General features: G+C 44.3%; 1 pseudogene; it reads left to right on the top strand.

Moving 5' to 3' along the window:
• The first annotated feature begins 4,106 nt into the window (after window positions 1-4,106).
• LOC101335464 (large ribosomal subunit protein eL37 pseudogene) lies at window positions 4,107-4,400 on the top strand (annotated as a pseudogene).
• Window positions 4,401-8,709: the final 4,309 nt, after the last annotated feature.

Below are 8,709 nucleotides of genomic sequence, written 5' to 3'. Positions count from 1 at the left end.
CACCCGGCACATCCTGAGCGCCATTGGAGAGTTGTAATTATTAAATGTTCACTACGGGGCTTCCCTGGTGGCGCAGTCGTTGAGAATCTGCCTGCTAATGCAGGGGACACGGGTTCGAGCCCTGGTCTGGGAGGATCCCACATGCCGCATTGCAGTTGGGCCTGTGAGCCACAACTACTGAGCCTGCGCATCTGGAGCCTGTGCTCCGCAACAAGAGAGGCCGCGATAGTGAGAGGCCCACATACCGCGATGAAGAGTGGCCCCCGCTTGCCACAGCTAGAGAAAGCCCTCGCACAGAAACGAAGACCCAACACAGCAAAAATAAATTAATTAATTAATAAAAGTGAAGGCATTCCATTTGTTTAAAAAAAAAAATGTTCACTATGCTCGATGGACCTAGAGATTGTCATACAGAGTGAAGTAAGTCAGAAAGAGAAAAACAAATATCATATAATATCGCTTATATGTGGAATCTAGAAAAACGGTACAGATGAACTTACTGGCAAAGCAGAAATAGAGTCACAGATGTAGAGAACAAACCTGTGGTTACCAACGGGGAGTGGGACAAATTGGGAGATTGGGATCGACATATATACACTACTATGTATAAAATAGATAGATAACTAATGAGAACCTTCTGTTCAGCAGAGGGGACCTGACTCAGTGATCTGTGGTGACCTAAATGGGAAGGAAATCAAAAAAAGAGTGGATATGTGTATACGTAAAACTGATTCACTTTGCTGTACAGCAGAAACACAACACTGTAAAGCAGCTATACTCCAATAAAAATTTTTTTTTAATGTTCACTATGCACTAGGTCCTGTTCTAAGTTTTACATGAATCCATACCTACATGGTTGGGACTCTTGCCAGCCCTATTTTATCAGTGCACAAGGAGGCACAAGGAGGTGTGGGAGGAGGTTACATAGCTTATAAGCGCTGGGGCCAGGATTTGAACCCAAGCAGTCAGGCACCCAACTCTATGCGCTTGACCTAATACAATTCTGCCTCAGGACCCCACCATGCTGACCCAGCACGGGAAGGGGACAGTTGAGTGGGAAGTCATTCCAGAAGACATAACATTGGAGCTGGTCTTTGGTGACAATTGGTATTTGTAAGGAGTTAGGGAGGTGGAATAGAGGTGTGTCACTTGACGTAGGGTTCAAGGGCATTGATTTGGGAGTTAGAATCCCCACTACACCATTTGCCAGCAGTATAACCTCCAGTGAATTGCTAAGTATCCATGCCTCAGTTTTCTCATGTGTAAAACAGGAATCACTATTCCTACCTTGAGAGGCTGTTGTACAGATGAAATGAACTCGAGCACTTAGGATGTTCTCTGGCACATAACAAGTGTGCAGGAAATGGAGGGTATTTCCTCCCAGCTTCACTCATCTCCTGCTGCCTTATCCCTCTTATTTTCATCCTTTCTCCCTCCTGCCCCCGATGACCCACCCCCATGCTCTTTATGGAACATTGGTAGTTAGTTTCACTTTGTCTGGCTTACTCTGTTCAGCAAATACTCTCTTAGTTTTCCTCATCCCCTCTGGAACCTCTTTCACCATTTCCTTTCCAAGTACCTCTTCCCATGTCCATTCTGAAACACTGATGTTTCTGTGGGTACCACTGTTGGTCATCTCCTCCCTTCCCACTCTATATACCTGGGTAATCTGTGCATCCACATACTGACAAATCCCAAGTCTGTATGTCTGGAGCAGATCACTCTTTTGAGCTCCAGACCCACATTTCTAGCTACAACCTCTGCTGGGATGTCACAGTGCTACGTGTCTAAATTAGAACCATCCTTTTTATCCCCCAAAGTGCTCTACCTCCTGACAACTCAGTCTTAGCAACTGGCACCACCACCCATCCAGTTGCCCAAGCTAGAAACTGGGAGTTGTTTTGGAATCCTCTTACCATTCCACCTCCACATCTAATTAGTCACCAAGTCTTGTTGATTTCACCTCCTTTGACACCTTCCCCTTCTCTCCAGCTCCACTGCTCCTGCCTAGTTCAGGCTCAGCCCACGTCTTTTATAGTCTGGGCAGGGCTTCCTAACGAAACTCCTTCTCACCAGCCTTTGCCCTCCTTTAATCCATCCTCTGCATCACGGTTGACAAACTTTTTCTGTAAAGGACCAGATAGTAAATATCTTAGGCTCTGTGGCCATAGGATCTCTAGCACAACTAAGGAATTCCGCCATTGTATGCAAAAGCAGCGGCAGACAATGCATAAATGAATGGGTATGACTCTGTTCCAATAAAATTTCATTTAGAAAAACGGGAGCTGCATGGATTTGGCTCATGAGCCATAATTTGCCAGCTCTTGTCCTATATTGTGACCAAAGTGGCACATGTCATTCCTCTGTTGAAAATCTTTCATTGATCTCCAGATGCTGTCAAGATAAAGACTAAGACCCTTAATAAGGCTATTATGTCCTCTGTGATCTGGTCTCTTCTTCCTCTTCTTCTCCTTCTCCTTCTCCTTCTCCTTCTCCTCCTCCTCCTCCTCCTCCTCCTTCTTCTTCTCCTCCTCCTCCTCCTCCCCCTCCTCCTCCTCCTCTTCCTTCTTCTTCTTCTTCTTCTTCTCCTCCTCCTCCTCCTCCTCCCCCTCCCCCTCCTCCTCCTCCTCCTCCTCCTCCTCCTCCCCCTCCCCCTCCTCTTCCTCCTCCTCCTCCTCCCCCTCCCCCTCCTCCTCCTCCTCCTCCTCCTCCTCCTCCTCCTCCTCCTCCTTCTCCTTCTTTTCCTTCTTCTCCTTCTTCTTCTCCTATTTATCACATTACCCATGCTTCAACTTTTTCCAACAGCTACAGATCCTAGAGTATATTGTGAACTTTTTCCATCCCTGTGCTTTAAAGTTGCTGTGCTTTCTGCCCCCAAATATCCCTTCCCTTCATTTATTTAGCACACTGGCATTCATCCCCCCCAAATTCAAGTTAAGTCTCATCACCTGTTTGAAGTCTCCTATTCCACAACTGGAGAGAAAGAGTACTTCTTGTGAAATGTATTTCACTGACAAATTGGGAGGTCTTTGATGATAGAAACTATGTCTCATTCATTTCACATTTTTGATGGCTAAAGGAACCCTCATTTTCACTGTACATAGGAAGAAACTGAGGCACAGGAAACCCATGTTACAAACTCAAGGTCACATAGCAAAGAAGGCTCTATACTGGAATTGAAATCTGGAAAACACGGATCCTGAGTCCAAAACCTATGCTCTCTCTACTTAACTTTAAAAGTCAGAAAGAAAGATCTTTGTCCAGTGTCTACTTATTTCATAGCCTGGAAATAATATCACTAGATTTTCTCCATATCCATGAAAGCCTTTAGCAGTAGAACAGGAGAAACAGGATTCTGTATGGCTCCTTCAGAATAAACTATGTGACCTTCCTCTTTTCTCTAGGTTCCAAGTGTTGCTGCTGCCTCAACACTCTAAAGAGACTTCTTGGAGTTCTCTAACTAGTTGGGTGGGTCCTCTCCTTCCGTTGGCTCACTTTTCGGATCCCTTCTGTGAGCATCCTTCACAAAGTAAGTCATTCTGCAAATAAATGAGTTTTCCCACCCTATCAGGTGTGCTCACAACACAATGGACAATGAAGTTCATGGTCTGCATGGTGATCCATTCTCATGGCTCATGCATTACTGTACCAGGAGTGCATACTGCACTTTGTGGTAAGGGTATGGAGTAATGTGAAAGGACTAAAAATGGAAACACAGAACTCAAATTTACCAGTTCTTTCTGAAGAAATAACCCAGAACTGACTTGATTGCCATTCAGCAATGGCATAAATGTTTTTTAAAACTCCTTCACGTTCTGATGCATTTGCAAGAAGGAAGGCAACATCGTACTTTCAGGCACTTTTTTCTTAAATTCAAGACTTCAAGGATGTGTGAGAACTGACCTTGACCTCTAGGCCTGTGGTTTTCTATCTGAGCTCTGCAGAGTTCTGGGATTGCCCTGAGATCTCCAGGAGTTCTACAGTGAAGTATTCTCCACTAATTGTTGAAGGTTTACACTATGTCCTCTTGAGTTCTATGTTGGATTCCAGATAAAATTTCTGTTTTAAAAAGTCATTCTATCTTTGGCCTCAGCAGCAGAAGTGAGATGATGAAGGGAACGTCATCATTTGGAAAGCGTCAGAATAAGACGCATGCGTTGTGCCACTGCTGTGGCTCTAAGGCCTACCACCTTCAGAAGTCGACCTACGGCAAATGTGGCTACCCTGCCAAGAGAAAGAGAGAGCATAACTGGAGTGCTAAAGCTAAAAGCCGAAATACCACTGGGAATGGTCGAATGAGGCACCTAAAAATTGTACACCGCACATTCAGGCATGGGTTCTGTGAAGGAACCACACCTAAACCCAAGAGGGCAGCTGCTGCAGCATCCAGTTCATCTTAACGATTAGTCATGCAATAAATGTTCTGGTTTAAAAATCAAACAAACAAAAAAGTCGTTCTACTGCTTATTAGAAAAAATAAAAAATTAAAACTATAATATTCAAATTGACAGTTTAAATTAATGGCTCTGGAATGTACTTAGGGACCAATTTGTAATAGATCTGCTGATCGCTAGTTTCGTCAAGAAATAACTGTGGAAGCAAATAAAAATCTGGAAATATTTGCAAGATGATTGAGCAACAAACACGCTTTTAGCTTTCTACGCCATCCATCAGGAGCCTCAGCACTTTCCTCTTGGTCACCTCCTTGGTTCCGGACCCCTTGGCCTCACTCATCCTGGCACTCTGCTCCACCCTCCCACTTCTCCCCTTTCTGCCTCTCGATGCTTACTCACATTTGAGATTTGACATTTACACTTGATCTTTATACTCAGCTTAGTCTTCCCAGAGCCACAGCTTTGGCTCCCCTGAAACATGATGCAGGCTTTCTTGGCTGCCTCAGGCTGCCTTGGGTGACATGTATTCCGGGTCCACTTAACCCGTAAACTTTACCCTATAAGTTAACACTGGAGAGGTCCCATTCAGCATAGCAGCTCATGAGGAATAGTAGCCGAAATATAAATAAATCTCAAAACACATGACACCAAGCTCCTACTAAAGAGGGTTATGGAGTTAAAGTTATTAATTCAACAAAGATTAACTGTATGCCTGTTACATGCCACACAATGAGCTGGGTCCTGAAGATTTAGAAGCTATGGCCTCTGCCCACAAGATGCTCACAGTGTAGTAGAAGAGACAGCATAGGGCATAACTATCCGTGAGACACACTGAAATGGGACAAAACAAGCCTTACAGAGATACAGTCCAAACAGTTTGCAGTAATTGTAGAGAAACATTCACAGTCTCCTAACCTTATTTCTTCTCTCCTTCCCAGTGCTTCCTGAGCTCTAGCCACACAAAATCCCTCCCTTTCCATGACCTTTCACAAGTCTATGCATTTGCCCAGGCTCCTTTCTCTGCTGCAATTGCTTTCTCTGCCTCTTTCCTCACTGCCAAGTTCTCTCTCGGCCATCATGTAACTCATAGGTGAATGTCTCTGACAGCTAGCAAGTCCTTAATAAATCTGAACAAATAAATTAAAGGCCCAACTCAATTGTCTACCTTTCCGTGAAGCCCCCCTGATTTTCAGAATTAATGTGTCACCTTCTCCATAATCCCACAACCCTTTGTCACATCTTCATCAAATCTTTTAATAAGCTGTACTAAAGTTATTGATTTCTGTGTCTCATGTCCCAGCCAGCAGTTCCTTAAGAGTAAAGATAAAGTCTTAGATGTCTTTGTATAGATCACTCACTTCCCTAACACCCTTACCCCTTCCCTGGAATTATCACTGCCTGATAATGTATTTTCTGCTCAATAACTGATTGATAAGGCAATAAATATAAAAATGAAAGAATGAGTCATGGGTATAAAATATCATGCAGGCACAAAGAAGAAAGGATTCATTCTTACTATGGATATCAGAAAAGGCTACCTAGAAAAGATGGCATAAAAATTGAGCCTTGAGAAATTATTAGAAGTGTTCCTAAAAAACAAGAGAGAGGAGGACACTCCTAGGGAGGAAAGGGTGTGGGCAAAGGTAGGGAGGAAGGAAAGAATGTGACAAATTTGGGGAATGATGACTACATTGATCTGGCTGATGGCCCCTCTGAGGAGTATAGATTTTATCATGGGTCAATGGAGAGCCACCGCAGGGGAGTGACACAGTCAGACGTGCATTCTAGGAAGATAAGTGTGGACTAATAATAGGTGAGAGATTGGAAGCCAGGTGACCCTTCGGAGGCTGTTGCACTTATCCTTGTCTAGAGGAGGGATGGAGAAGATCTGGACTAAGACCGTGGATGTGGAGGTGGAGAGGAAGAATGGTTTAATAGATCTTTAGGAAATGACTCAACAGGAGCTCTAATTTTGCAGAAGAAAGGAAGAAGCCCAGACACAGAGAGAAAGGAACTGATGAGAATGTGAATTAGAAGAAGCAGAATCAGATCATCAAGTGACCTGAATGGCCAAGGCAGCAGCCTTCCCAAAGGAAATGGTACAAACTCAGAAGTCAAGGAAATGTTGTCGTGAGCAGGGAACCCAACCAAGGGAAAATTCACTCCACATTTTACAGGAGTTACAAGACTGGTGAGGAAAGCTGGGTTCTTGGCTGACGTTTGTATTGAGCTGATCACCAAGAGCAACACGTGCATGACTAACAACCCCATAATAGGCCCTTCCTTAGGAGCTGTAATGGGAGCTGTGCTGACAGATGTGACGGGTGTTCTCAGCAATCCTTGGGGAGCGACAACTGCAGAGCTCACACACAAAAACAGGTGAGACTCACTCTTGAAACATCCTAGCTGTTGGTGTGTAAGCAGGCTGGGTTCCTCAAGCATCCTGAACGTTTTTTTTGCCCGTTTGGAAGGGTTATCCTAATATCTTCTTAGCTGTGAGATCTTGTGAGAGCCTGACCTCCCTGCTGGGGCTCACTTTCCTTATCTGTAAAAGAGGGATAACAGTACAAGCTCCTTTGAAAGGTGATAGTGAGAAATTGATGAGAAGCTAGGCTTCTCAGTAAGCTAAGAAGCACGAATAAATGTTCGGGCTTAGTAACACGAGCCAAGAACTGTACCTGGAATTTATTTCTCCATATTTCTGAGAAAAATTGTGGTCTGTTTCTGTATGATCTGTGCAAACCATCCAAAGGGTTAGCAAAAAAGTGTTTTTCCTGATAGAGAATAATTTCTTCTTTTAAAAGGGAAGTGATGCTCTGCTAACGGCAAATACATCAAAAAAGTTGAGTGTGGTCTTCCTGATGCCACTCAGAGACAAAGGAGAGCCACCAGCATCTGTGATGGCTCTGAATCAGTGGAAGGCAAATGGAGCTGACCGTGAGGCAAGGAGAGAAGGCTTCTGGAGCACATCCCCTCTCCACAGGTCCCAAAGGAATCCACCAATGGCTAGCCACATCTCTGCAAGAGCTCAGAAACGAAGATGGGAAAGAACAGCTCAGTGTCTCAAAATGTGCCACCTCTGATTAAAAATTGATACCTATGGGGAAGAATTCCAAAAATGTAGACTAGAGAGAGCTGGAGACTTTTTAAAAAATTATTCCCCAAGTTGTTTTTTCTTTGTGACAGTATCTTACGTTTAAAGTTTTGTTTAGAAAACACTTTCACTCTCTTTGTTCTATTTAGTCCTCACACTAAGCTGTGGGGATGGATATTATCGATAGTGTTATTATACCCATGTAAGAGCTGAAGAAACGGAAGCTCAGAGTGACACACAGTCACTAGCAGGACCGTGACACCTGACTCTCAGCTCACCCTCTCCGTGTACACAACCTAACAGCAAGCTCCCCGAGTGCAGAACCATGGCCTCTATTTCCCTTAGTGCCTAACCTACTGCTCCAAATAGACACTCATGAGTGCTTCCTGATTAAACTACCTTATTTGTTCATATATGTAGTCATTCCATGCATATGTAGTGGGCACCAAATAACGCTGCTGTGGATAATGAATAACTCGTATGCAAACTAAACTCTGCTTGAAACCTGGTGGGGGGTGGGCATGAGGAGAAGAAAAAGCAAGAGCCCACAACCACTTTGGATTGAACCTATAGGAAGAAACAGAAAACAGTATTTGAAGAGACTGGCCTAGTAGCCAGTGAAGGAAGAATGTTTTGGGGATAACAGAGGGGGCCTTAATCCCCTTCCTCTAAGCCAGTGTTTCCCAAACTGGTTTGTAGCAGAATCGCCTGGAGAGTGACTGAAAAATTCAGAGGCCCAGGGTCCTTGAAGTAGGATCAGGCCTGGGCCTTGATATTTTACCAGAGTTCTCCAGGTGATTCTGACACTGGCCAAAGTTTGAGGACCACTGTTTTAAACAGACTTTTCTTAGCGATGAAGCTCAATAGCCGTGACTCTGAATTTTCTCTGCTTCTTCCCTTGTGTGAAAAAGGGGATGAGGTTTCCGCTGGAGGTCAGTGGTTGACCTCTGCCCAGTAGGGGTAATGCCTATGTATGAATTCACAGGACTTAGTCAAGGTTGCCAGTCTCTAGTTACGACTTGAAGAGGAGAAGATGGCATGGGGTGAAGCTCTCTGGTACCCCATCACCAGTGGGAAGGATATTGTTCCAGCTACATGCTCATGACGCCTTCCCCAACACACACTTTTGCCCTTTAAACAAAGATTCATTCAATGAACACTGACAAAGCCACTACCATGTCCCAAGAACTGGGTCAGTCCCAGAGGGCAAGCAGGCAAGTT

This window comes from Tursiops truncatus, chromosome 6 (genome assembly GCF_011762595.2).
Source record: "Tursiops truncatus isolate mTurTru1 chromosome 6, mTurTru1.mat.Y, whole genome shotgun sequence".
Lineage (NCBI taxonomy): Eukaryota > Metazoa > Chordata > Mammalia > Artiodactyla > Delphinidae > Tursiops > Tursiops truncatus.
The sequence above is the reverse complement of the archived record's forward strand: the minus strand, read 5'-3'. Positions and strand labels throughout refer to the sequence as shown.